The 23,889-nt window shown below is 53.2% G+C and overlaps 1 long non-coding RNA gene across 1 annotated transcript; it reads left to right on the top strand.

Annotated features, from left to right (window-relative positions):
• The first annotated feature begins 20,275 nt into the window (after positions 1-20,275).
• Positions 20,276-23,283, top strand: LOC135320700 (uncharacterized). Its single transcript, XR_010379966.1, has 2 exons — positions 20,276-21,551; positions 23,126-23,283. It is a non-coding gene; the product is annotated as an uncharacterized LOC135320700 (long non-coding RNA).
• The last annotated feature ends 606 nt before the right edge of the window (positions 23,284-23,889 follow it).

Here is a 23,889-nt window from a genome sequence, read left to right on the forward strand (position 1 = left end):
ATTAAGTGATGTTTCATTTTCAAGGCAGCATGTTTTTTCTTCCCATTCCACCGCCAGTAGGAGTGGTCTAGTTTCCTTAATGCCTTACGCTGTTTCCCACCTGCTGCTTTTACTCAGGCTGCCCTTCCCCAAAGCCCATCCACATCCCCCCTCTGCGCTGGATCTCTCTTTTACGAAACAGTGCGGTCTTCCCAGCATTCCCTGAGCTATCCACGTGCAGCGGACTCTCCTGTCCTTTGTGGCGTTACTGTACCCTTTCTCCTCAGTTGTAGAGCTGTTGAAACTTTTCTGTGCTGATTTTTTTCATGGATCCTGTGCCTCTGGCAGAACAGAGAGGAGAATCTGCCTTATATTTGTACCGCCAGCTTCTCCCAGGATAGGGCTTATGTTCTGATAGCTTCGGTAAATAACTGTTGTCTACCTGACTGACTAAGCGTAGGCACATTATCTGAAGTTCGGTTCCTGATTTATCTTGTTTTGTGTTCCTAGGAAGGGGCGACTAAGCCCGAAATTAAAAAACCGGAGTACGCTACTGGGACTGTAGAAGTGGCTCCGCAGGAGCTGACGGATCATAAAACACTGACCTCTGTTGGTGGAGCACACGGAGCTTATTATACACTGGGTAAGTTAGTGAACGTGGCTGGCATTTCTTGTTCTCTGTGCCTAGAAAGTAGTGTTCTCTGGGGGGGAGGGTATATGTAGCTCAGCAGTAGAGAGAATGCGGGCTTAGCATGCAGGAGTTCCTGGGGTCAGTATCCAGTTTCTCCAAGAAACGAGTGTGATACGGGGAAGGAAGCAAGGAATGAAGGCGCAAAGATTTTGTTTCGCTTCAGCAGTGTCTTCGCAGGAAAGCCTAATTCTTCATCCTTTTCTGTGGTTTTTAGCTGACGCGGGACCTGGCGTGGCTCCGTTGTGGCCCGGCAGCACCCGCCCACCTGCGGCGGACCCGGAGGCCCAGGTAAGTGGGGTAGTCATGCTCTGTTGGACCACGTCCTGGGAAAGGTGATGTTCCCGTTCTCCCGGCAGCCGTTCCTGGCCTCGTCTGCAGACTGTGTGTCCTGTGACGTGTCTGGCGTGGCGTGTCGCTGCCTTTTTCAGACTCAAAACTCTTGCCCAGGAGCCAGTGGGCTGCTTCTCCCGGGCGGCCGTCGCCTTGGCTGGTGCCTGCAGGAGCCATGAGGGAGTGCTTAGGAGATGGGGCCCGCAGACTTTGACTGTGGTTTTCTCAAAACAGCGTGAGGAGGGTGAGCCCTCGCTCCTCACTGACTTCTCCTGGCTTGGCTGACTCCTTCCTGACCTCCTGCACCTGGGGTTGCTCCTGGGTCACTCAGACGGATTTCTGTGTCGTCGTTCTTTTGACTGGTTTCCCGGCTCAGGCCAGGTGATTCTCCTGTTTAGAATGTCCATTCAGAACCTGGTAACTTGAAAAGGGGCCAAGCCCTCCCTCCAGCTTTGTGCGGTGTGCTTTGTGCAACTTGGAGTCTTCCTGGGTGTGGTAAACATCACAGCCCGTCACTGAATTTTCTCGGGAGGTAAGTGTGTCTTGGCCGGTGCCTCCAGTTGTAATCTTGGCAGAAAAGCCTGGCTCTCGGAGATGGTGCGTTTTTAGTAGAGAATAGAGGCTGGAAGGGAAAGAGCCCGCCGTGAAAATGCCTCCTTCCCTGCGGGGGAATTCCAATGCGCACCAGAGTGCATACGTTGTGTTTGTCCCACACCCTGCGCCGGGTCGGGCCTGCCCTGGAAGCTGTCAGAGCTGCTCGTCGGTCTCATGGCACACCGTGGGGTTTTGCGCACGAGCTGGTACAGTCCCTTTGTTGTCAGGTGTGGGGTTGAGACTCCCCACGTCACTCTCCCGTAGCACGCAGGTATGGTGCGTTCCGTAGCGAACGTAAAATCCAGACGTCCCTGAGGATAGGGATGATTGTAGCGGAGCCTGAGTCCCTTCTGTGGACAGCCTTGTCCCCTCAGGATCCCTTGGCCAGCTCCGCTGCAGGACCTCGGGATGCCCAGCTCCCCAGGGCTCTTTGAGCCCAGGGGCAGCCCCTGTTGGGCGGAGGAGGGCCCTTTGTGTGGATGGGGCAGAGAGGGCCTGGCAGGGTCCTGCAGGCAGAGCCCTGCATGCAGAGCGGTGACCCTGGTGCGGCTCTGCTTGCTCGTGTGGAGAATGAGCTCTTCACTTCCGTCCCGTGTCCGTGTTCCTGGTCCGCGCCGGGCAAGCTTGCGTGGTGCTGGGGAAGGTGGCGCTGAGGGCCGTCCCGCCCAGAGCGGCTGGCTGTTCGGAAGGCGCTAATTTGACCATGTGCTGGAAGCTGTGTGTGCAGCCTCTCAGAAAGGAGGATCCTTGGGTTCCTCCAATTGGAGTCAGCGGCAGCGGTGACGTGAGGCATCAGGGTCTTATCCCCGTGTCCCCCTGTGTGGCCCAGGCTGCAGGCAGGCCCCAGAGAGCTGGGTGGAGCGTGTGGCACTTTAGTGCTCCCTGGACACCCGGTCGAGGGGAGGGTGCCCGGTGCCAATTACTGCTGCGTAGGGTTTTGGGTCTTGTTGTTGTTGGCACTTTTTTCTGTCATGCAACCCAACCCTCCCTTCTGTCCTGCAGGTCACCCAGTTAGCCGGAGGGCCCCAAACTTTCCGAGGACCAGACTCTGTGGCCTGCCCAGGTTGTGGCCCGTGGTTGCCCAGCTGGGCACCTGCACCTGGTCCCCCTTGGTGCTCTGTGCAACCTCGCCCCCCACCGCCAGCTGCTCCGCTCGGAAAGAGGAAAGCATAGACCTTTGTTTCTTCCTTGACTCACTGCAGAAGATTGGCAGATCGCTCTCGGGGCTTCCCCGTGCATGGGCGGCCGTGAATGGGTTCACGGCCGTGTCCCTCTGGTCCCTTAGCAGACACACTTGATGGACTGCGTCTTCCAAGTCCTGCCCTGGGGAAGGAGGTGTCTGTTGTAGAGGGAAAGTGGGTCCTCTGACGGAGGGCAGACGTGTCGGTTCTGCACACGGGCATTCAACAGACACCACGTTCCCGGCTCCCTGGAGGACAAGCCCGCCCCTGTTACTGTCTGCAGTGAGTGGAGCCCTGAACTTCCACAGCCGATGATCGGTTATGGAAGACACACCCGAACCCTGGGCCTGTGGTCTCTTCAGTCAAGTATCCTGAGGCCTGTCTCCCACTCGGTATGATGTGATACTTAGTATGATAAGGGGAAGAAGGCCTAAAAGCTCTTTTGCGCTTCAGCAATCTGACATGTTTTGTAAGGCAGTGAAACGTGAAAGAGTGTTTTGTATTTTATTTTATCTATGCCGAGAAGCTAGTTGACTCGGGGAAGGACATAGGTTAGTGGTAAATAGAATGCTTGATTAGCATGCCGAATCCCATGTGCTCATTCCCGGTACCTCCATTTAAAAACAGAAGAAAAGAAAGAACAAAAACAAGAGCAAACTTCAAATGTTAGAAATACAGAGTGCGCAAACCCAACTTCCATATCCATTCTTTTTATCTGTTTTCCTCTTACTACTTGGTTTCAAATATATCCCAAACGTGACTTAAGCATTTTTTTCAGAAAATGCTCTAACTCTTTGAAAGTCTTTTCTGCCACTTTTGTTTTGACACATCCACGAATGGAGATAGACGCACATGGTGATTTTAATATACATTCGTGAATATTCTCATTAATGTACCTGTAACTACATTTTACAGATGGCGTGTCAGTGCTCCACTTTACAGAAAAGAGAGGAAGAGAATCTTCCTGGGATGAGGTACAGTCTCTTGTTTTTAATGTCCTTGACGGACTATATAAGTACCAGGGGATTCTGAGAGATAAACCGGGGGTTTGTGTGCGTGTGCAGTTTCACGTTTACATCTGCTGCTGAGAATTTTTGACTTATGTTTTAACTTACAGTTTAGGATGTGATTCTGTGCTTAATGCCGTAGGACTGGATAATGCACTTGTGTTCATTTTCCAGACTCACTTACTGCAGCCAGTGTCTGTATGGGCATTTTTTTTTCAGGGACTTTCCCTTACAGTTTATTAGAGGATATTGAAAAGAAATTCATCCCTGGAAAAGTTAGGTGCATCTTGGTGTTGGTTCTTGTTTTAGCCGTCCTCACTTGAAATTAATTAAGTGATGTTTCATTTTCAAGGCAGCATGTTTTTTCTTCCCATTCCACCGCCAGTAGGAGTGGTCTAGTTTCCTTAATGCCTTACGCTGTTTCCCACCTGCTGCTTTTACTCAGGCTGCCCTTCCCCAAAGCCCATCCACATCCCCCCTCTGCGCTGGATCTCTCTTTTACGAAACAGTGCGGTCTTCCCAGCATTCCCTGAGCTATCCACGTGCAGCGGACTCTCCTGTCCTTTGTGGCGTTACTGTACCCTTTCTCCTCAGTTGTAGAGCTGTTGAAACTTTTCTGTGCTGATTTTTTTCATGGATCCTGTGCCTCTGGCAGAACAGAGAGGAGAATCTGCCTTATATTTGTACCGCCAGCTTCTCCCAGGATAGGGCTTATGTTCTGATAGCTTCGGTAAATAACTGTTGTCTACCTGACTGACTAAGCGTAGGCACATTATCTGAAGTTCGGTTCCTGATTTATCTTGTTTTGTGTTCCTAGGAAGGGGCGACTAAGCCCGAAATTAAAAAACCGGAGTACGCTACTGGGACTGTAGAAGTGGCTCCGCAGGAGCTGACGGATCATAAAACACTGACCTCTGTTGGTGGAGCACACGGAGCTTATTATACACTGGGTAAGTTAGTGAACGTGGCTGGCATTTCTTGTTCTCTGTGCCTAGAAAGTAGTGTTCTCTGGGGGGGAGGGTATATGTAGCTCAGCAGTAGAGAGAATGCGGGCTTAGCATGCAGGAGTTCCTGGGGTCAGTATCCAGTTTCTCCAAGAAACGAGTGTGATACGGGGAAGGAAGCAAGGAATGAAGGCGCAAAGATTTTGTTTCGCTTCAGCAGTGTCTTCGCAGGAAAGCCTAATTCTTCATCCTTTTCTGTGGTTTTTAGCTGACGCGGGACCTGGCGTGGCTCCGTTGTGGCCCGGCAGCACCCGCCCACCTGCGGCGGACCCGGAGGCCCAGGTAAGTGGGGTAGTCATGCTCTGTTGGACCACGTCCTGGGAAAGGTGATGTTCCCGTTCTCCCGGCAGCCGTTCCTGGCCTCGTCTGCAGACTGTGTGTCCTGTGACGTGTCTGGCGTGGCGTGTCGCTGCCTTTTTCAGACTCAAAACTCTTGCCCAGGAGCCAGTGGGCTGCTTCTCCCGGGCGGCCGTCGCCTTGGCTGGTGCCTGCAGGAGCCATGAGGGAGTGCTTAGGAGATGGGGCCCGCAGACTTTGACTGTGGTTTTCTCAAAACAGCGTGAGGAGGGTGAGCCCTCGCTCCTCACTGACTTCTCCTGGCTTGGCTGACTCCTTCCTGACCTCCTGCACCTGGGGTTGCTCCTGGGTCACTCAGACGGATTTCTGTGTCGTCGTTCTTTTGACTGGTTTCCCGGCTCAGGCCAGGTGATTCTCCTGTTTAGAATGTCCATTCAGAACCTGGTAACTTGAAAAGGGGCCAAGCCCTCCCTCCAGCTTTGTGCGGTGTGCTTTGTGCAACTTGGAGTCTTCCTGGGTGTGGTAAACATCACAGCCCGTCACTGAATTTTCTCGGGAGGTAAGTGTGTCTTGGCCGGTGCCTCCAGTTGTAATCTTGGCAGAAAAGCCTGGCTCTCGGAGATGGTGCGTTTTTAGTAGAGAATAGAGGCTGGAAGGGAAAGAGCCCGCCGTGAAAATGCCTCCTTCCCTGCGGGGGAATTCCAATGCGCACCAGAGTGCATACGTTGTGTTTGTCCCACACCCTGCGCCGGGTCGGGCCTGCCCTGGAAGCTGTCAGAGCTGCTCGTCGGTCTCATGGCACACCGTGGGGTTTTGCGCACGAGCTGGTACAGTCCCTTTGTTGTCAGGTGTGGGGTTGAGACTCCCCACGTCACTCTCCCGTAGCACGCAGGTATGGTGCGTTCCGTAGCGAACGTAAAATCCAGACGTCCCTGAGGATAGGGATGATTGTAGCGGAGCCTGAGTCCCTTCTGTGGACAGCCTTGTCCCCTCAGGATCCCTTGGCCAGCTCCGCTGCAGGACCTCGGGATGCCCAGCTCCCCAGGGCTCTTTGAGCCCAGGGGCAGCCCCTGTTGGGCGGAGGAGGGCCCTTTGTGTGGATGGGGCAGAGAGGGCCTGGCAGGGTCCTGCAGGCAGAGCCCTGCATGCAGAGCGGTGACCCTGGTGCGGCTCTGCTTGCTCGTGTGGAGAATGAGCTCTTCACTTCCGTCCCGTGTCCGTGTTCCTGGTCCGCGCCGGGCAAGCTTGCGTGGTGCTGGGGAAGGTGGCGCTGAGGGCCGTCCCGCCCAGAGCGGCTGGCTGTTCGGAAGGCGCTAATTTGACCATGTGCTGGAAGCTGTGTGTGCAGCCTCTCAGAAAGGAGGATCCTTGGGTTCCTCCAATTGGAGTCAGCGGCAGCGGTGACGTGAGGCATCAGGGTCTTATCCCCGTGTCCCCCTGTGTGGCCCAGGCTGCAGGCAGGCCCCAGAGAGCTGGGTGGAGCGTGTGGCACTTTAGTGCTCCCTGGACACCCGGTCGAGGGGAGGGTGCCCGGTGCCAATTACTGCTGCGTAGGGTTTTGGGTCTTGTTGTTGTTGGCACTTTTTTCTGTCATGCAACCCAACCCTCCCTTCTGTCCTGCAGGTCACCCAGTTAGCCGGAGGGCCCCAAACTTTCCGAGGACCAGACTCTGTGGCCTGCCCAGGTTGTGGCCCGTGGTTGCCCAGCTGGGCACCTGCACCTGGTCCCCCTTGGTGCTCTGTGCAACCTCGCCCCCCACCGCCAGCTGCTCCGCTCGGAAAGAGGAAAGCATAGACCTTTGTTTCTTCCTTGACTCACTGCAGAAGATTGGCAGATCGCTCTCGGGGCTTCCCCGTGCATGGGCGGCCGTGAATGGGTTCACGGCCGTGTCCCTCTGGTCCCTTAGCAGACACACTTGATGGACTGCGTCTTCCAAGTCCTGCCCTGGGGAAGGAGGTGTCTGTTGTAGAGGGAAAGTGGGTCCTCTGACGGAGGGCAGACGTGTCGGTTCTGCACACGGGCATTCAACAGACACCACGTTCCCGGCTCCCTGGAGGACAAGCCCGCCCCTGTTACTGTCTGCAGTGAGTGGAGCCCTGAACTTCCACAGCCGATGATCGGTTATGGAAGACACACCCGAACCCTGGGCCTGTGGTCTCTTCAGTCAAGTATCCTGAGGCCTGTCTCCCACTCGGTATGATGTGATACTTAGTATGATAAGGGGAAGAAGGCCTAAAAGCTCTTTTGCGCTTCAGCAATCTGACATGTTTTGTAAGGCAGTGAAACGTGAAAGAGTGTTTTGTATTTTATTTTATCTATGCCGAGAAGCTAGTTGACTCGGGGAAGGACATAGGTTAGTGGTAAATAGAATGCTTGATTAGCATGCCGAATCCCATGTGCTCATTCCCGGTACCTCCATTTAAAAACAGAAGAAAAGAAAGAACAAAAACAAGAGCAAACTTCAAATGTTAGAAATACAGAGTGCGCAAACCCAACTTCCATATCCATTCTTTTTATCTGTTTTCCTCTTACTACTTGGTTTCAAATATATCCCAAACGTGACTTAAGCATTTTTTTCAGAAAATGCTCTAACTCTTTGAAAGTCTTTTCTGCCACTTTTGTTTTGACACATCCACGAATGGAGATAGACGCACATGGTGATTTTAATATACATTCGTGAATATTCTCATTAATGTACCTGTAACTACATTTTACAGATGGCGTGTCAGTGCTCCACTTTACAGAAAAGAGAGGAAGAGAATCTTCCTGGGATGAGGTACAGTCTCTTGTTTTTAATGTCCTTGACGGACTATATAAGTACCAGGGGATTCTGAGAGATAAACCGGGGGTTTGTGTGCGTGTGCAGTTTCACGTTTACATCTGCTGCTGAGAATTTTTGACTTATGTTTTAACTTACAGTTTAGGATGTGATTCTGTGCTTAATGCCGTAGGACTGGATAATGCACTTGTGTTCATTTTCCAGACTCACTTACTGCAGCCAGTGTCTGTATGGGCATTTTTTTTTCAGGGACTTTCCCTTACAGTTTATTAGAGGATATTGAAAAGAAATTCATCCCTGGAAAAGTTAGGTGCATCTTGGTGTTGGTTCTTGTTTTAGCCGTCCTCACTTGAAATTAATTAAGTGATGTTTCATTTTCAAGGCAGCATGTTTTTTCTTCCCATTCCACCGCCAGTAGGAGTGGTCTAGTTTCCTTAATGCCTTACGCTGTTTCCCACCTGCTGCTTTTACTCAGGCTGCCCTTCCCCAAAGCCCATCCACATCCCCCCTCTGCGCTGGATCTCTCTTTTACGAAACAGTGCGGTCTTCCCAGCATTCCCTGAGCTATCCACGTGCAGCGGACTCTCCTGTCCTTTGTGGCGTTACTGTACCCTTTCTCCTCAGTTGTAGAGCTGTTGAAACTTTTCTGTGCTGATTTTTTTCATGGATCCTGTGCCTCTGGCAGAACAGAGAGGAGAATCTGCCTTATATTTGTACCGCCAGCTTCTCCCAGGATAGGGCTTATGTTCTGATAGCTTCGGTAAATAACTGTTGTCTACCTGACTGACTAAGCGTAGGCACATTATCTGAAGTTCGGTTCCTGATTTATCTTGTTTTGTGTTCCTAGGAAGGGGCGACTAAGCCCGAAATTAAAAAACCGGAGTACGCTACTGGGACTGTAGAAGTGGCTCCGCAGGAGCTGACGGATCATAAAACACTGACCTCTGTTGGTGGAGCACACGGAGCTTATTATACACTGGGTAAGTTAGTGAACGTGGCTGGCATTTCTTGTTCTCTGTGCCTAGAAAGTAGTGTTCTCTGGGGGGGAGGGTATATGTAGCTCAGCAGTAGAGAGAATGCGGGCTTAGCATGCAGGAGTTCCTGGGGTCAGTATCCAGTTTCTCCAAGAAACGAGTGTGATACGGGGAAGGAAGCAAGGAATGAAGGCGCAAAGATTTTGTTTCGCTTCAGCAGTGTCTTCGCAGGAAAGCCTAATTCTTCATCCTTTTCTGTGGTTTTTAGCTGACGCGGGACCTGGCGTGGCTCCGTTGTGGCCCGGCAGCACCCGCCCACCTGCGGCGGACCCGGAGGCCCAGGTAAGTGGGGTAGTCATGCTCTGTTGGACCACGTCCTGGGAAAGGTGATGTTCCCGTTCTCCCGGCAGCCGTTCCTGGCCTCGTCTGCAGACTGTGTGTCCTGTGACGTGTCTGGCGTGGCGTGTCGCTGCCTTTTTCAGACTCAAAACTCTTGCCCAGGAGCCAGTGGGCTGCTTCTCCCGGGCGGCCGTCGCCTTGGCTGGTGCCTGCAGGAGCCATGAGGGAGTGCTTAGGAGATGGGGCCCGCAGACTTTGACTGTGGTTTTCTCAAAACAGCGTGAGGAGGGTGAGCCCTCGCTCCTCACTGACTTCTCCTGGCTTGGCTGACTCCTTCCTGACCTCCTGCACCTGGGGTTGCTCCTGGGTCACTCAGACGGATTTCTGTGTCGTCGTTCTTTTGACTGGTTTCCCGGCTCAGGCCAGGTGATTCTCCTGTTTAGAATGTCCATTCAGAACCTGGTAACTTGAAAAGGGGCCAAGCCCTCCCTCCAGCTTTGTGCGGTGTGCTTTGTGCAACTTGGAGTCTTCCTGGGTGTGGTAAACATCACAGCCCGTCACTGAATTTTCTCGGGAGGTAAGTGTGTCTTGGCCGGTGCCTCCAGTTGTAATCTTGGCAGAAAAGCCTGGCTCTCGGAGATGGTGCGTTTTTAGTAGAGAATAGAGGCTGGAAGGGAAAGAGCCCGCCGTGAAAATGCCTCCTTCCCTGCGGGGGAATTCCAATGCGCACCAGAGTGCATACGTTGTGTTTGTCCCACACCCTGCGCCGGGTCGGGCCTGCCCTGGAAGCTGTCAGAGCTGCTCGTCGGTCTCATGGCACACCGTGGGGTTTTGCGCACGAGCTGGTACAGTCCCTTTGTTGTCAGGTGTGGGGTTGAGACTCCCCACGTCACTCTCCCGTAGCACGCAGGTATGGTGCGTTCCGTAGCGAACGTAAAATCCAGACGTCCCTGAGGATAGGGATGATTGTAGCGGAGCCTGAGTCCCTTCTGTGGACAGCCTTGTCCCCTCAGGATCCCTTGGCCAGCTCCGCTGCAGGACCTCGGGATGCCCAGCTCCCCAGGGCTCTTTGAGCCCAGGGGCAGCCCCTGTTGGGCGGAGGAGGGCCCTTTGTGTGGATGGGGCAGAGAGGGCCTGGCAGGGTCCTGCAGGCAGAGCCCTGCATGCAGAGCGGTGACCCTGGTGCGGCTCTGCTTGCTCGTGTGGAGAATGAGCTCTTCACTTCCGTCCCGTGTCCGTGTTCCTGGTCCGCGCCGGGCAAGCTTGCGTGGTGCTGGGGAAGGTGGCGCTGAGGGCCGTCCCGCCCAGAGCGGCTGGCTGTTCGGAAGGCGCTAATTTGACCATGTGCTGGAAGCTGTGTGTGCAGCCTCTCAGAAAGGAGGATCCTTGGGTTCCTCCAATTGGAGTCAGCGGCAGCGGTGACGTGAGGCATCAGGGTCTTATCCCCGTGTCCCCCTGTGTGGCCCAGGCTGCAGGCAGGCCCCAGAGAGCTGGGTGGAGCGTGTGGCACTTTAGTGCTCCCTGGACACCCGGTCGAGGGGAGGGTGCCCGGTGCCAATTACTGCTGCGTAGGGTTTTGGGTCTTGTTGTTGTTGGCACTTTTTTCTGTCATGCAACCCAACCCTCCCTTCTGTCCTGCAGGTCACCCAGTTAGCCGGAGGGCCCCAAACTTTCCGAGGACCAGACTCTGTGGCCTGCCCAGGTTGTGGCCCGTGGTTGCCCAGCTGGGCACCTGCACCTGGTCCCCCTTGGTGCTCTGTGCAACCTCGCCCCCCACCGCCAGCTGCTCCGCTCGGAAAGAGGAAAGCATAGACCTTTGTTTCTTCCTTGACTCACTGCAGAAGATTGGCAGATCGCTCTCGGGGCTTCCCCGTGCATGGGCGGCCGTGAATGGGTTCACGGCCGTGTCCCTCTGGTCCCTTAGCAGACACACTTGATGGACTGCGTCTTCCAAGTCCTGCCCTGGGGAAGGAGGTGTCTGTTGTAGAGGGAAAGTGGGTCCTCTGACGGAGGGCAGACGTGTCGGTTCTGCACACGGGCATTCAACAGACACCACGTTCCCGGCTCCCTGGAGGACAAGCCCGCCCCTGTTACTGTCTGCAGTGAGTGGAGCCCTGAACTTCCACAGCCGATGATCGGTTATGGAAGACACACCCGAACCCTGGGCCTGTGGTCTCTTCAGTCAAGTATCCTGAGGCCTGTCTCCCACTCGGTATGATGTGATACTTAGTATGATAAGGGGAAGAAGGCCTAAAAGCTCTTTTGCGCTTCAGCAATCTGACATGTTTTGTAAGGCAGTGAAACGTGAAAGAGTGTTTTGTATTTTATTTTATCTATGCCGAGAAGCTAGTTGACTCGGGGAAGGACATAGGTTAGTGGTAAATAGAATGCTTGATTAGCATGCCGAATCCCATGTGCTCATTCCCGGTACCTCCATTTAAAAACAGAAGAAAAGAAAGAACAAAAACAAGAGCAAACTTCAAATGTTAGAAATACAGAGTGCGCAAACCCAACTTCCATATCCATTCTTTTTACGTGTTTTCCTCTTACTACTTGGTTTGAAATATATCCCAACCGTGACTTAAGCATTTTTTTCAGAAAATGCTCTAACTCTTTGAAAGTCTTTTCTGCCACTTTTGTTTTGACACATCCACGAACGGAGATAGACGCACATGGTGGTTTTAATATACATTCGTGAATATTCTCATTAATGTACCTGTAACTACATTTTACAGATGGTGTGTCAGTGCGCCACTTTACAGAAGAGAGAGGAAGAGAATCTTCCTGGGATGAGGTACAGTCTCTTGTTTTTAATGTCCTTGTGTGACTATATAAGTACCAGGGGATTCTGAGACATAAACCGGGGGTTGGTGTGAGTGTGCATTTTCACATTTGCATCTGCTGCTGAGAATTTTTGACTTATAATTTTTACTTACAGTTTAGGATGTGATTCTGTGCTTAATGCCGTAGGACTGGATAACGCACTTGTATACATATTCCAGACTCACTTACTGAAGCCAGTGTCTGTATGGGCATTCTTGTTTTCAGGGTCTTTCCCTTACAGTTCATTAGAGGATATTGAAAAGAAATCCATCCCTGGAAAAGTTAGGTGCACCTTGGTGTTGGATCTTGTTTTAGCCGTCCTCACTTGAAATTAATTAAGTGATGTTTCATTTTCAAGACAGCATGATTTGTCTTCCCATTCCACTGCCAGTAACAGTGATCTAGTTTCCTTAATGCCTTATGCTGTTTCCCACCTGCTCCTTTTACTCAGGCTGCCCTTCCCCAAAGCCCCTCCACATCCCCCCTCTGTGCTGGATCTCTCTTTTACGAAACATTGCGGTCTTCCCAGCATTCCCTGAGCTATCCACGTGCAGCGGACTCTCCTGTCCTTTGTGGCGTTACTGTACCCGTTCACCTCAGTTGTAGAGCTGTTGAAACTTTTCTGTGCTGATTTTTTTCATGGATCCTGTGCCTCTGGCAGAACAGAGAGGAGAATCTGCCTTTTATTTGTACTGCCAGCTTCTCCCAGGATAGGGCTTATGTTCTGATAGCTTCGGTAAATATCTGTTGTCTACCTGACTGACTAAGCGTAGGCACATGATCTGAAGTTCGGTTCCTGATTTATCTTGTTTTGTGTTCATAGGAAGGGGCGACTAAGCCCGAAATTACAAAACCGGAGTACGCTACTGGGACTGTAGATGTGGCTCCGCAGGAGCTGACGGATCATAAAACACTGACCTCTGTTGGTGGAGCACACGGAGCTTATTATACACTGGGTACGTTAGTGAACGTGGCTGGCATTTCTTGTTCTCTGTGCCTAGAAAACAGTGTGCTCTGTGGGGAAGTGTATATGTAGCTCAGCAGTAGAGAGAATGCGGGCTTAGCATGCAGGAGTTCCTGGGGTCAGTATCCAGTTCCTCCAAGAAACGAGTGTGATACGGGGAAGGAAGGAAGAAGGAAGGCGCAAATGTTTTGTTTCGCTTCAGCAGTGTCTTCGCAGGAAAGCCTAATCCTCCATTCTTTTCTGTGGTTTTTAGCCGACGCGGGAACTGGCACGGCTCCGGTGTGGCCCGGAAGCGCCCGCCCACCTGCGGCGGCCACGGAGGCCCAGGTAAATGGGGTGGTCATGCTCTGTTGGGCCTCTCCCTGGGAAAGGTGATCTTCCCGTTCTCCCAGCAGCCGTTCCTGGCCTCGTCTGCAGACTGTGTGTCCTATGACGGGTCTGGCGTGGCGTGTCGCTGCTTTTTTCAGACTGAAAACTCTTGCCCAGGAGCCAGTGGGCTGCTTCTCCCGGGAGCCCGTCGCCTTGGCTGGTGCCTGCAGGAGCCATGAGGGAGTGCTTAGGAACCGGGGCCCGCAGTCTTTGACTGTGGGTTTCTCGAAGCTGCGTGAGGAGGGTGATCCCTCGCTCCTCACTGACTTCTCCTGGCTCGGCTGACTCCTTCCTGACCTCCTGCACCTGGGGTTGCTCCTGGGTCACTGAGACGGATTTCTGTGTCGTCGTTCTTTTGACTGGTTTCCCGGCTCAGGCCAGGTGATTCTCCTGTTTAGAATGTCCATTCAGATCCTGGTAACTGGAAAAGGGGCAAAGCCCTCCCTCCAGCTTTGTACGGTGTGCTTTGTGCAACTTGGAGTCTTCCTGGGTGTGGTAAACATCACAGCCCGTCACTGTCTTTTCTCGGGAGGTAAGTGTGTCTTGGCCGCTGCCTCCAGTTGTACTCTGGGCAGAAAAGCCTGGCTCTCGGAGATAGTGCATTTGTATTAGTGAATAGATGCTGGAAGGGAAAGAGCCCGCTGTGAAAATGCCTCCTTCCCTGCGGGGGAATTCCGATGCGCACCAGAGTGCGTACGTTGTGATTGTCCCCCACCCTGCGCCAGGTCGTGCCTGCCGAGGAAGCTGTCAGAGCTGCTCGTCGGTCTCATGGCACACCGTGGGATTTTGCGCATGAGCTGGTTCAGTGCCTTTGGTGTCAGGTGTGGGGTTGAGACTCCCCACGTCACTCTCCCGTAGCACGCATGTAGGATGCGTTTCGTAGCGTACGTAAAATCCAGACGTCCCTGAGGATAGGGATGATTGTAGCCGAGCCTGAGTCCCTACTGTGGACAGCCTTGTCCCCTAAGGAGCCCTTGGCCAGCTCTGCCGCAGGACTCCGGGATACCCCACTCCCCATGGCTCTTTGCACCCAGGGGCAGACCCTGCGTGGAGTATGACGGCCATTTGTGAGGAGGGGGCAGTGAGGGCCTGGCAGTGTCCTGCAGGCAGAGCCCTGCAGGCAGAGCCCTGCAGGCAGAGCCCTGCAGGCATAGCGGTGACCCTGGTGCGGCTCAGCTTGCTCGTGTGGAGAATGAGCTCCTCACGTCCGTCCCGTGTCCTTGTTCCTGGTCCGCGCCGGGCAAGCTTGCGTGGAGCTGGGGAAGGTGGCAGGGAAGGACGTCCCGCCCAGAGCGGCTGGCTGTTGGGAAGGCACTAGTTTGCCCGTGTGCTGGAAACTCTGTGTTCAGCCTCTCGGGCAAGAGGACCCTTGGCTTCCTCCACTTGGAGACAGCGGCGGTGGCGACGTGCGGCATCAGGGTGGTATCCCCGTGTCCCCCTGTGCGGCCCAGGCTGCAGGCAGGCCCAGAAGGCTGGGCGGAGGGTGTGGCAACGTGCTGCTCTCTGGGCACCCGGTGGAGGGGAGGGTGCCCGGTGCCGACGGCTGCTGCGTTGGGTTTCGGCTCTTGTCGGTGTTGGCGCTTTTGTCTTTCATCCAACCCAGCCATACCTTCTGTCCTGCAAGTCACCCCGTGTGCCGGAGTGCCCCAAACTTTCCGAGGAACAGCCTGCGAGTCCTGCCCCGGGTGCGGCCCGACGACGCCCAGCTGGGCACCTGCACCTGGTCCCCCTTGGTGCCCTGTGCAACCTCGCCCCCCACCGCCAGCTGCTCCGCACGGTAAGAGGAAAGCATAGTCCTCTGTTTCTTCCTTGAGTCACTGCAGAAGAAGGGCAGATCACTCTCCGTGGCTTCCCCGTGCACGGGCGGCAGTGACTGGACTCACGGCCGTGTCCCTCTGGTCCCTTAGCAGATGCACTTGATGGACCGCGTCTTCCCCGTCCTGCCCTGGGGAGGGAGGTGTCTGTTGTAGAGGGAAACAGGGTCCTCTGACGGAGGGCAGACGAGTCGGTTCTGCACACGGGCCTTCAACAGACACCACATTCCGGGCTCCCTGGAGGACAAGCCCGGCCCTGTCACTGTCTGCAGCGAGTGGAGCCCTGATATTCCACAGCCGATGATAGGTTATGGAAGACACACCCGAACCCGGGGCCTGTGCTCTATTCAGTCAAGGGTCCTGAGACCTGTCTCCCACTCGGTCTGATGTGAGACTTAGTGTGATACGGGGAAGAAGGCCTCAAAGATCTTTTGCGCTTCAGCAAACTAACATGTTTTGTAAGGCAGTGACCCCTGAAAGAGTGTTTTGTATTTTATTTTATCTATGCCGAGAAGCTTGTTGACTCGGGGAAGGACATAGGTTAGTGGTAAATAGAATGCTTGCTTAGCATGCCGAATTCCGTGTGCTCATTCCCGGTACCTCCATTTAAAAACAGAAGAAAAGAAAGAACAAAAACAAGAGCAATCTTCAAATGTTAGAAATACATAGTGCGCAATCCCAACTTCCATATCCATTCTTTTTACGTGTTTTCCTCTTACTACATGGTTTGAAATATATCCCAACCGTGACTTAAGCATTTTTTTCAGAAAATGCTCTAACTCTTTGAAAGTATTTTCTGCCACTTTTTTTTTGACACATCCACGAACGGAGATAGACACACATGGTGATTTTAATATACATTCGTGAATATTCTCATTAATGTACCTGTAACTACATTTTACAGATGGCGTGTCAGTGCGCCACTTTACAGAAGAGAGAGGAAGAGAATCTTCCTGGGATGAGGTACAGTCTCTTGTTGTTAATGTCCTTGTGTGACTATATAAGTACCAGGGTATTCTGAGACATAAACCGGGGGCTGGTGTGAGTGTACATTTTCACGTTTGCATCTGCTGATGAGAATTTTTGACTTATGCTTTTAACTTACAGTTTAGGATATGATTCTGTGCTTAATGCCGTAGGACTGGATAATGCACTTGTGTTCATTTTCCAGACTCACCTAGTGAAGCCATTGTCTGTATGGGCATTCTTGTTTTCAGGGTCTTTCCCTTAGAGTTCTTTAGAGGATATTGAAAAGAAATTCATCCCTGGGAAAGTTAGGTGAATCTTGGTGTTGGTTCTTGTTTTAGCCTTCCTCACTTGAAATTAATTAAGTGATGTTTCATTTTCAAGGCAGCATGTTTTGTCTTCCCATTCCACCGCCAGTAACAGTGGTCTAGTTTCCCTAATGCCTTATGCTGTTTCCCACCTGCTCCTTTTACTCAGGCTGCCTTTCCCCAAAGCCCCTCCACATCCCCCCTCTGCGCTGGATCTCTCTTTTACGAAACAGTGTGGTCTTCCCAGCATTCCCTGAGCTATCCACGTGCAGCGGACTCTCCTGTCCTTTGTGGCGTTACTGTACCCGTTCACCTCAGTTGTAGAGCTGTTGAAAGTTTTCTGTGCTGATTTTTTTCATGGATCCTGTGCCTCTGGCAGAACAGAGAGGAGAATCTGCCTTTTATTTGTACCACCAGCTTCTCCCAGGATAGGGCTTATGTTCTGATAGCTTCGGTAAATAACTGTTGTCTACCTGACTGACTAATCGTAGGCATATGATCTGAAGTTCGGTTCCTGATTTATCTTGTTTTGTGTTCCTAGGAAGGGGCGACTAAGCCCGAAATTACAAAACCAGAGTACGCTACTGGGACTGTAGAAGTGGCTCCGCAGGAGCTGACGGATCATAAAACACTGACCTCTGTTGGTGGAGCACACGGAGCTTATTATACACTGGGTACGTTAGTGAACGTGGCTGGTATTTCTTGTTCTCTGTGCCTATAAAATTGTGTGCTCTGGGGGGAAGGGTATATGTAGCTCAGCAGTAGAGAGAATGCGAGCTTAGCATGCAGGAGTTCCTGGGGTCAGTATCCAGTTCCTCCAAGAAACGAGTGTGATACGGGGAAGGAAGGAAGAAGGAAGGCGCAAAGGTTTTGTTTCGGTTCAGCAGTGTCTTCACAGGAAAGCCTAATCCTCCAACTTTTTCTGTGGTTTTTAGCCGACACGGGACCTGGCGTGGCTCCGGTGTGGCCTGGCAGCGCCCGCCCACCTGCGGCTGCCCCTGAGGCCCAGGTAAGTGGGGTTGACATGCTCTGTTGGGCCTCGTCCTGGGAAAGGTGTTCTTCCCGTTCTCCCAGCAGCCGTTCCTGGACTCGTCTGCAGACTGTGTGTCCTGTGACGGGTCTGGCGTGGCGTGTCACTGCCTTTTTCAGACTCAAAACTCTTGCCCAGGAGCCAGTGGGCTGCTTCTCCCGGGAGCCCGTCGCCTTGGCTGGTGCCTGCAGGAGCCATGAGGGAGTGCTTAGGAGCCGGGGCCCGCAGACTTTGACTATGGGTTTCTCGAAACAGCGTGATGAGTGTGAGCCCTCGCTCCACACTGACTTCTCCTGGCTCGGGTGACTCCTTCCTGACCTCCTGCACCTGTTGTTTCTCCTGGGTCACTGAGACGGATTTCTGTGTCGTCGTTCTTTTGACTGGTTTCCCGGCTCAGGCCAGGTGATTCTCCTGTTTAGAATGTCCATTCATACCCTGGTAACTGGAAAAGGGACAAAGCCCTCCCTCCAGTTTTGTACGGTGTGCTTTGTGCAACTTGGAGTCTTCCTGGGTGTGGTAAACTTCACAGCCAGTTACTGTCTTTTCTCGGGAGGTAAGTGTGTCTTGGCCGCTGCCTCCAGTTGTACTCTGTTCAGAAAAGCCTGGCTCTCATAGATGGTGCGTTTGTAGTAGGGAATAGAGGCTGGAAGGGAAAGAGCCCGCCGTGAAAATGCCTCCTTCCCTGCGGGGGAATTCCGTTGCGCACCAGTGTGCGTACGTTGTGTTTGTCCCCCACCCTGCGCCGGGTCGGGCCTGCCCTGGAATCTGTCAGAGCTGCTCGTCGGTCTCATGGCACACCGTGGGGTTTTTTGCACGAGCTGGTACAGTCCCTTTGGTGTCAGGTGTGGGGTTGAGACTCCCCACGTCACTCTCCCGTAGCATGCAAGTAGGGTGCATTCCGTAGCAAACGTAAAATCCAGACGTCCCTGAGGATAGGGATGATTGTAGCGGAGCCTGAGTCCCTTCTGATGAGAGCCTTGTCCCCTCGGGAGCCCTTGGCCAGCTCCTCCGCAGGACTCCGGGATGCCCAGTTCCCCAGGGCTTTTTGCGCCCAGGGGCAGCCCCTGAATGGAGGAGGAGGGCCCTTTGTGTGGATGGGGCAGAGAGGATCTGGCAGGGTCCTGCAGGCAGAGCCCTGCAGGCAGAGCCCTGCAGGCAGAGCGGTGACCCTGGTGTGGCTCTGCTTGCTCGTGTTGAGTATGAGCTCTTCACGTCCGTCCCGTGTCCGTGTTCCTTGTCCACGCCGGGCAAGCTTGCATGGAGCTGGGGAAGGTGGCGTGGATGGCCGTCCCGCCCAGAGAGGCTGGCTGTTTGGGAGGCGCTAGTTTGCCCGTGTGCTGGAAGCTCTGTGTGCAGTCTATCGGGCAGGAGGACCCGTGGGTTCCTCCACTTGCAGACAGTGGCGGCGGTGACGTGCGGCGTCAGCGTCGTATCTCCGTGCCCCCCTGTGCGGCCCAGGCTGCAGGCAGTCCCCAGATGGCTGGGCGGAGCGTGTGGCACCGTGCTGCTCTCTGGGCACCTGGTGGAGGGGTGGGTGCCCGGTCCGACGGCTGCTGCGTTGGGTTTCGGCTCTTATCGGTGATGGCGCTTTTGTCTCTCATCCACCCCAGCCCTCCCTTCTGTCCTGCAGGTCACCCCGTGGGCCGGAATTCCCCAACCTTTCAGAAGACCAGCCTGCGTGGCCTGTCCCGGGTGCGGCCCGTCGTCGCCCAGCTGGGCACCTGTACCTGGTCCCCCTTGGTGCCCTGTGCAACCTCGCCCCCCACCGCCAGCTGCTCCTCTCGGTAAGAGGAAAGCATAGTCCTCTGTTTCTTCCTTGAGTCACTGCAGAAGAAGGGCAGATCGCTCTCCGGGGCTTCCCCGTGCACGGGCGGTTGTGACTGGGCTCACGGCCGTGTCCCTCTGGTCCCTTAACAGACGCACTTGATGGACCGCGTCTTCCCCGTCCTGCCCTGGGGAGGGAGGTGTCTGTTGTAGAGGGAAAGAGGGTCCTCTGACAGAGGGCAGACGTGTCGGTTCTGCACACGGGCCTTCAACAGACACCACGTTCCGGGCTCCCTGGAGGACAAGCCCGCCCCTGTCACTGTCTGCAGCGAGTGGAGCCCTGATCTTCCACAGCCGATAATCGGTTTTGGAAGAAACACCCGAACCCGGGGCCTGTGGTCTCTTCAGTCAAGGGTCCTGAGACCTGTCTCCCACTCGGTGTGATATGAGAGCGATTGTCATATGGGAATGAAGGCTCAAATTTTTGTTTTCCTTGAATATACTCTGCTCTGATTAGCCTAATCCTCCATCCTTTCTGTGTTTTTTTTCCGATTCAGATCCTCGTGTGTCTCCTGTGTTCAACGGTAACTCCCACCCTCCTGAGGTGACCACGGAGGCCTAGATAAATTGGGAGATCTTTTTCAGTGAATGTGTTTCTGGGATATGTATTCTTTTTGTTTTTGCAGCAGCCTCTTGTGTCCTCGTCTGCAGACTGTTTGTTCTGTTATCAGTCTGTCATTTCTTTTTGTTTTCAAATTCAAACTCTTGCCCAGTTTCCATTGGCTTTTCCTCTCCCCCTGTCACCTTGAGTGTTACTTGCAGAAGCCATCAGCGAGGGAGTGCATGAGGGCTGAAGACCTCAGATTTTGACTGGGTTTTTCTTAAAATAGCATAAGAATGGTGAGCCCTTGCTCCATGCTGACTTCTCCTGGCTTGGTTAACTCCTTTTTTCCTTCTTCTCTTGGAATTGCTCCTGTTTCACTGAGACCGGTTCCTGTTGTCATGCTTTGAATGGTTTCCTGGCTCAATCTGTGGGATTCTCTTTGTATAATGCCCATTCAATTCCTTGTAACTGAAAACTGATCTAAGCCACCCCTCCAGCCTTACACCGTGGTGTTTGTGCAACTTTGAGTCTTCCTGGGTGTGGTAATATCACAGGCCATCACTGTCTCTTCTGGGGTGGTAAAGGTGCCTTCCCCGCTGCCTCCAGTTGTACTCTTGGGCAGAAAAGCCTGACTCTCAGAGATGGTGCATTTGTAGTAGGGAATTGAGGTTAGAAGGGCAAGTGCCCGCCATGAAAATGCCTACTTCCCTGCAGGACCAATTTGCACCACAGTCCTGGCATCATGTTCTCCATCCCGCGGTGGGTCGGTTCTGCCCTGGAAGCTGTCACAGCTTCTTCTCTGTCTCATCACACACCGTGGGATTTTCCACATGTGCTAAAATCCCGTTGGTGTTATTTGCAGGATTGAGACTTCCCCCTTCCCTTTCCCATATGACAAACGTAGTGTGCTTTTCCTAGCGAACTTAAAATCCAGACATCCCTGCGAATAAGGATGATTGTAGCGGAGACTGACTCCCTTCTGAGGACAGCCTTGTCCCCTCAGAAGCACTTTGCCAGCTCCCCCACAGGACTGCGGGATGCCCAGCTCCTCAGAGCTCATTGCGCCCAGGGGAAGCTCCTGCTGGTGGAGGAGGGCCCTTTGTGATCAGGGAGTAGAGAGGGTCTGGCAGGGTCCTGCAGATAGAGCAAGTACCCAGGTGCGGCTCTGATTCTATGTGGAAAACCAGGCCTTCACTTCCTTTCTTTCTCTGTGTTTCTGGTTCATGCAGACCATGCTTCTGTGGAGCTGGGGAAGGTGTCAGGGTGGGTTGTCCTGCACAGAGAGGCTTCCTGTTTGGGAGGTCCTACTTTATCAATTTGCTGGAACCTCTGTACATCATCTCAGGCAGGACTCTCGCCTTCCTCCACTTACAGACACCGGCAGTGTCATGTGGCAACAGTGTTTTATCCCCAAGGTCGAGTGTGTGGCCCTGTTCTGCTGTCTGGGCACCCGGTGGAGGGGAGGGTGCCCTGTGCTGACAGCTGCTGCATTGGGTTTCAGGTTCTGTAGGTGTTGTTCCTTTTGTCTGTCATCCAACACAGCTCTCTCTTCTGTTCTGCAGGTCACTGTGGATTCCCGATGTCCCGGTACTTGTGCAGGACCACTTGGTGTGCCTCACCCGATGGGACACCCAGCATCACTTCTCAGAGGCTATTCATCACCGCCACCCCCACCTCTGTTGTGGCCTATGCGGTCTCACCCACCACCACCACCACCACCAGTTACAGCACTCGGTAAGATGAGAGCATGTGCTTCTGCTCCCTTGTCGAGTCTTTGCAGAAGGGGAGATGGCACTCCAGGGCCTTGCGATGCCTGAGGAAATCTGACTTGGGACATTGTGACGTCTGTCTAGCTTCCCAGCACACACATCTGATGGACTGTGTCATTTCCCCATCCTGACCTGGGAAGCAGATGTCTCTTGTATAGAACAGAAGAGACTTTTGACAGAATATCAAATGAATTTGAAGTCCCAGTTTGGCAGATGTGCCTCTTGCATGGACCATGTGATGTGCTCTGTGAGGGGTGAAGCACACCCCTAACTTCAGGGGCTCATGGGGTTGCCTCGAGGGGTAAGGGAGTGAGTGAGGGAGAGAGACATTCACAGCAGACAGCTTGTCACCATAGCAGATGTGCCCGTGCAGGGCCTCAGAGTGCAGAAGAGGGACACGTGAGCCACACAGGAGTGAATAAGAGGGTGTGGAGGGGAAGAAAGAAATTGAAGGGCTGCCCAGTGGGCGTTTGTTGGGTTCACTCAGATGGAGCTGGAAGGTCACTCCGGGCAGGGCGGGCAGCTCATGTGGGCCGTGTGAATGCGGCGTGAGGTCCACTCAGAGCCACGTGTGTGTGCAGGGGACTCAGTGCAGCCATGCACGTATCCCCTTCAGAACCCAGTGCCTCCAGAAAGCCCTCAGTTCACAACCTCATATAAAGATGATTGTTCTCTAGGGTTTCTGAAAGTTCTGTGTCTGGATGAAATCTCTGGATATCAGAGAAACTGAAATTTAGCTTGTTTTTTTCAGGGTAATTTGTGTGGCTGAAATTTTCTTTTGCCCCAGTGATTTGAAAAGTGCAGGCAGGATTTAGATCAGCTGAGCAGGTGCCTTGCCCTTCAGCATGAGGGAGGTTCTTTGGGGGAAGTCAGGGTTGATCAGGAGACACCCTGTAGGACCCCTGTCCCTACACCCCTGCTCCCTCCTGTCACCATGCCCACTGTCAGTTTGGCATCTCCACATTTATGTCACAAGATCCAATTTCTGATTCTTTGAGTTCTTGCAGTTCATCCCCTAACACCAAGACTCAGTGGGGCCCCCACAGGGTCTCAGCATTGTTCTCTGTGAGCCGGGGGTAACGCTGGTCCCTGACGTCATTGTGAGGAGGGTTGGGTCAAGCACACACATTGTTTTGCAAAATGACTGGGACATATTTCTCACTCAGCATTCTCATAGTTTAAAAGAAAGTGTCTGCACACAGAATCATCAAAAGAGACCTTAGGAAGTACATTAAATTAAACTGAAGATATGAGCTCAGGCCCAGAGCTTACCATTCTCTGCTTTAAACAAAAGGCAAAAGGTCCCTTTCTTCTATTAAATATTAGGTCTTACTAGTTAAAGAAGGAATTAAAATAATGAGAATGTGCACATTTTGAGATCTGTGTCTGAGATGTGAAAATAATTATTTTCATTCTGTATAGACAGGGAGATGCACACACAGACTACAGTGTCCGTCAGAGGCCATACATACATTAGAGAAGACAAAATCAGGAAAAAATAAGATCCTATTAAAATAAATAACTCTTTTTGCCTTACAGCACAGTCCATTTGCCACATGAAGGGGCCCCTCAGCTGTGGCAATGATGTGTTTAGAGAAGATGTCAGAGGTGCATTACAGCCCGAATGTTTCCCTGCTCCAACCTGCCCCCTCTGCTGTTCTCTCCTATTGTCACCCCTAATGAAATTGTCACAGTTCTATCTGTGTCAGTGTCTGCTTCCTGGAGGACTAGTGGTCACACCCTCTTGAGGGCATGCAGTGATTTACGGGCACACAACTCACAAACCAGCAGGAACTAAGATGACAGGGCAGATGCAAGGTTACCCCTTCAGGGCAGCAGTGACCACAGGGGCCCCGGGGCTCCTCCTGGGTGGTGGGTACAGCCTGTTTCTAGATCTAGTGATGGCTGTGCTGCTTCAGTCGTTAAACACTCACTGGGCATGTGGGGCCTGTCAGTCACAGGGGTGTCCGGTCATGAGCTAGATGACCAGAATGAAGTGGCCGTGTCTCATGGTGAGGAACGGATGAGGTGCAGGGAGGCCATGGGCGTCCAGCGAGAGGCCCTGCACTGACTAGGCCCGTGCCCCCGCCCCGCGTCAGCTGCCCGGCAGCCCCAGCTCCAGGCAGACCCTGAGGGGGGCTGAGGGTGGCAGTGCTCTCATTGGGCCCCATGAGAGCCCTTCATCCTCCCACAGCCTCCTGACTCTGAGGTGGGCCGGGCAGGGTCAGTGGTTGGGGTGCCACCACTGCCAGGGAGAAGGTGTTGGGCATAAAAAGAGTCCACTCCACTCTGCGCCAGCTGTC

Source organism: Camelus dromedarius, unplaced genomic scaffold (genome assembly GCF_036321535.1).
Source record: "Camelus dromedarius isolate mCamDro1 unplaced genomic scaffold, mCamDro1.pat HAP1_SCAFFOLD_114, whole genome shotgun sequence".
NCBI classification, from domain to species: Eukaryota; Metazoa; Chordata; class Mammalia; order Artiodactyla; family Camelidae; genus Camelus; species Camelus dromedarius.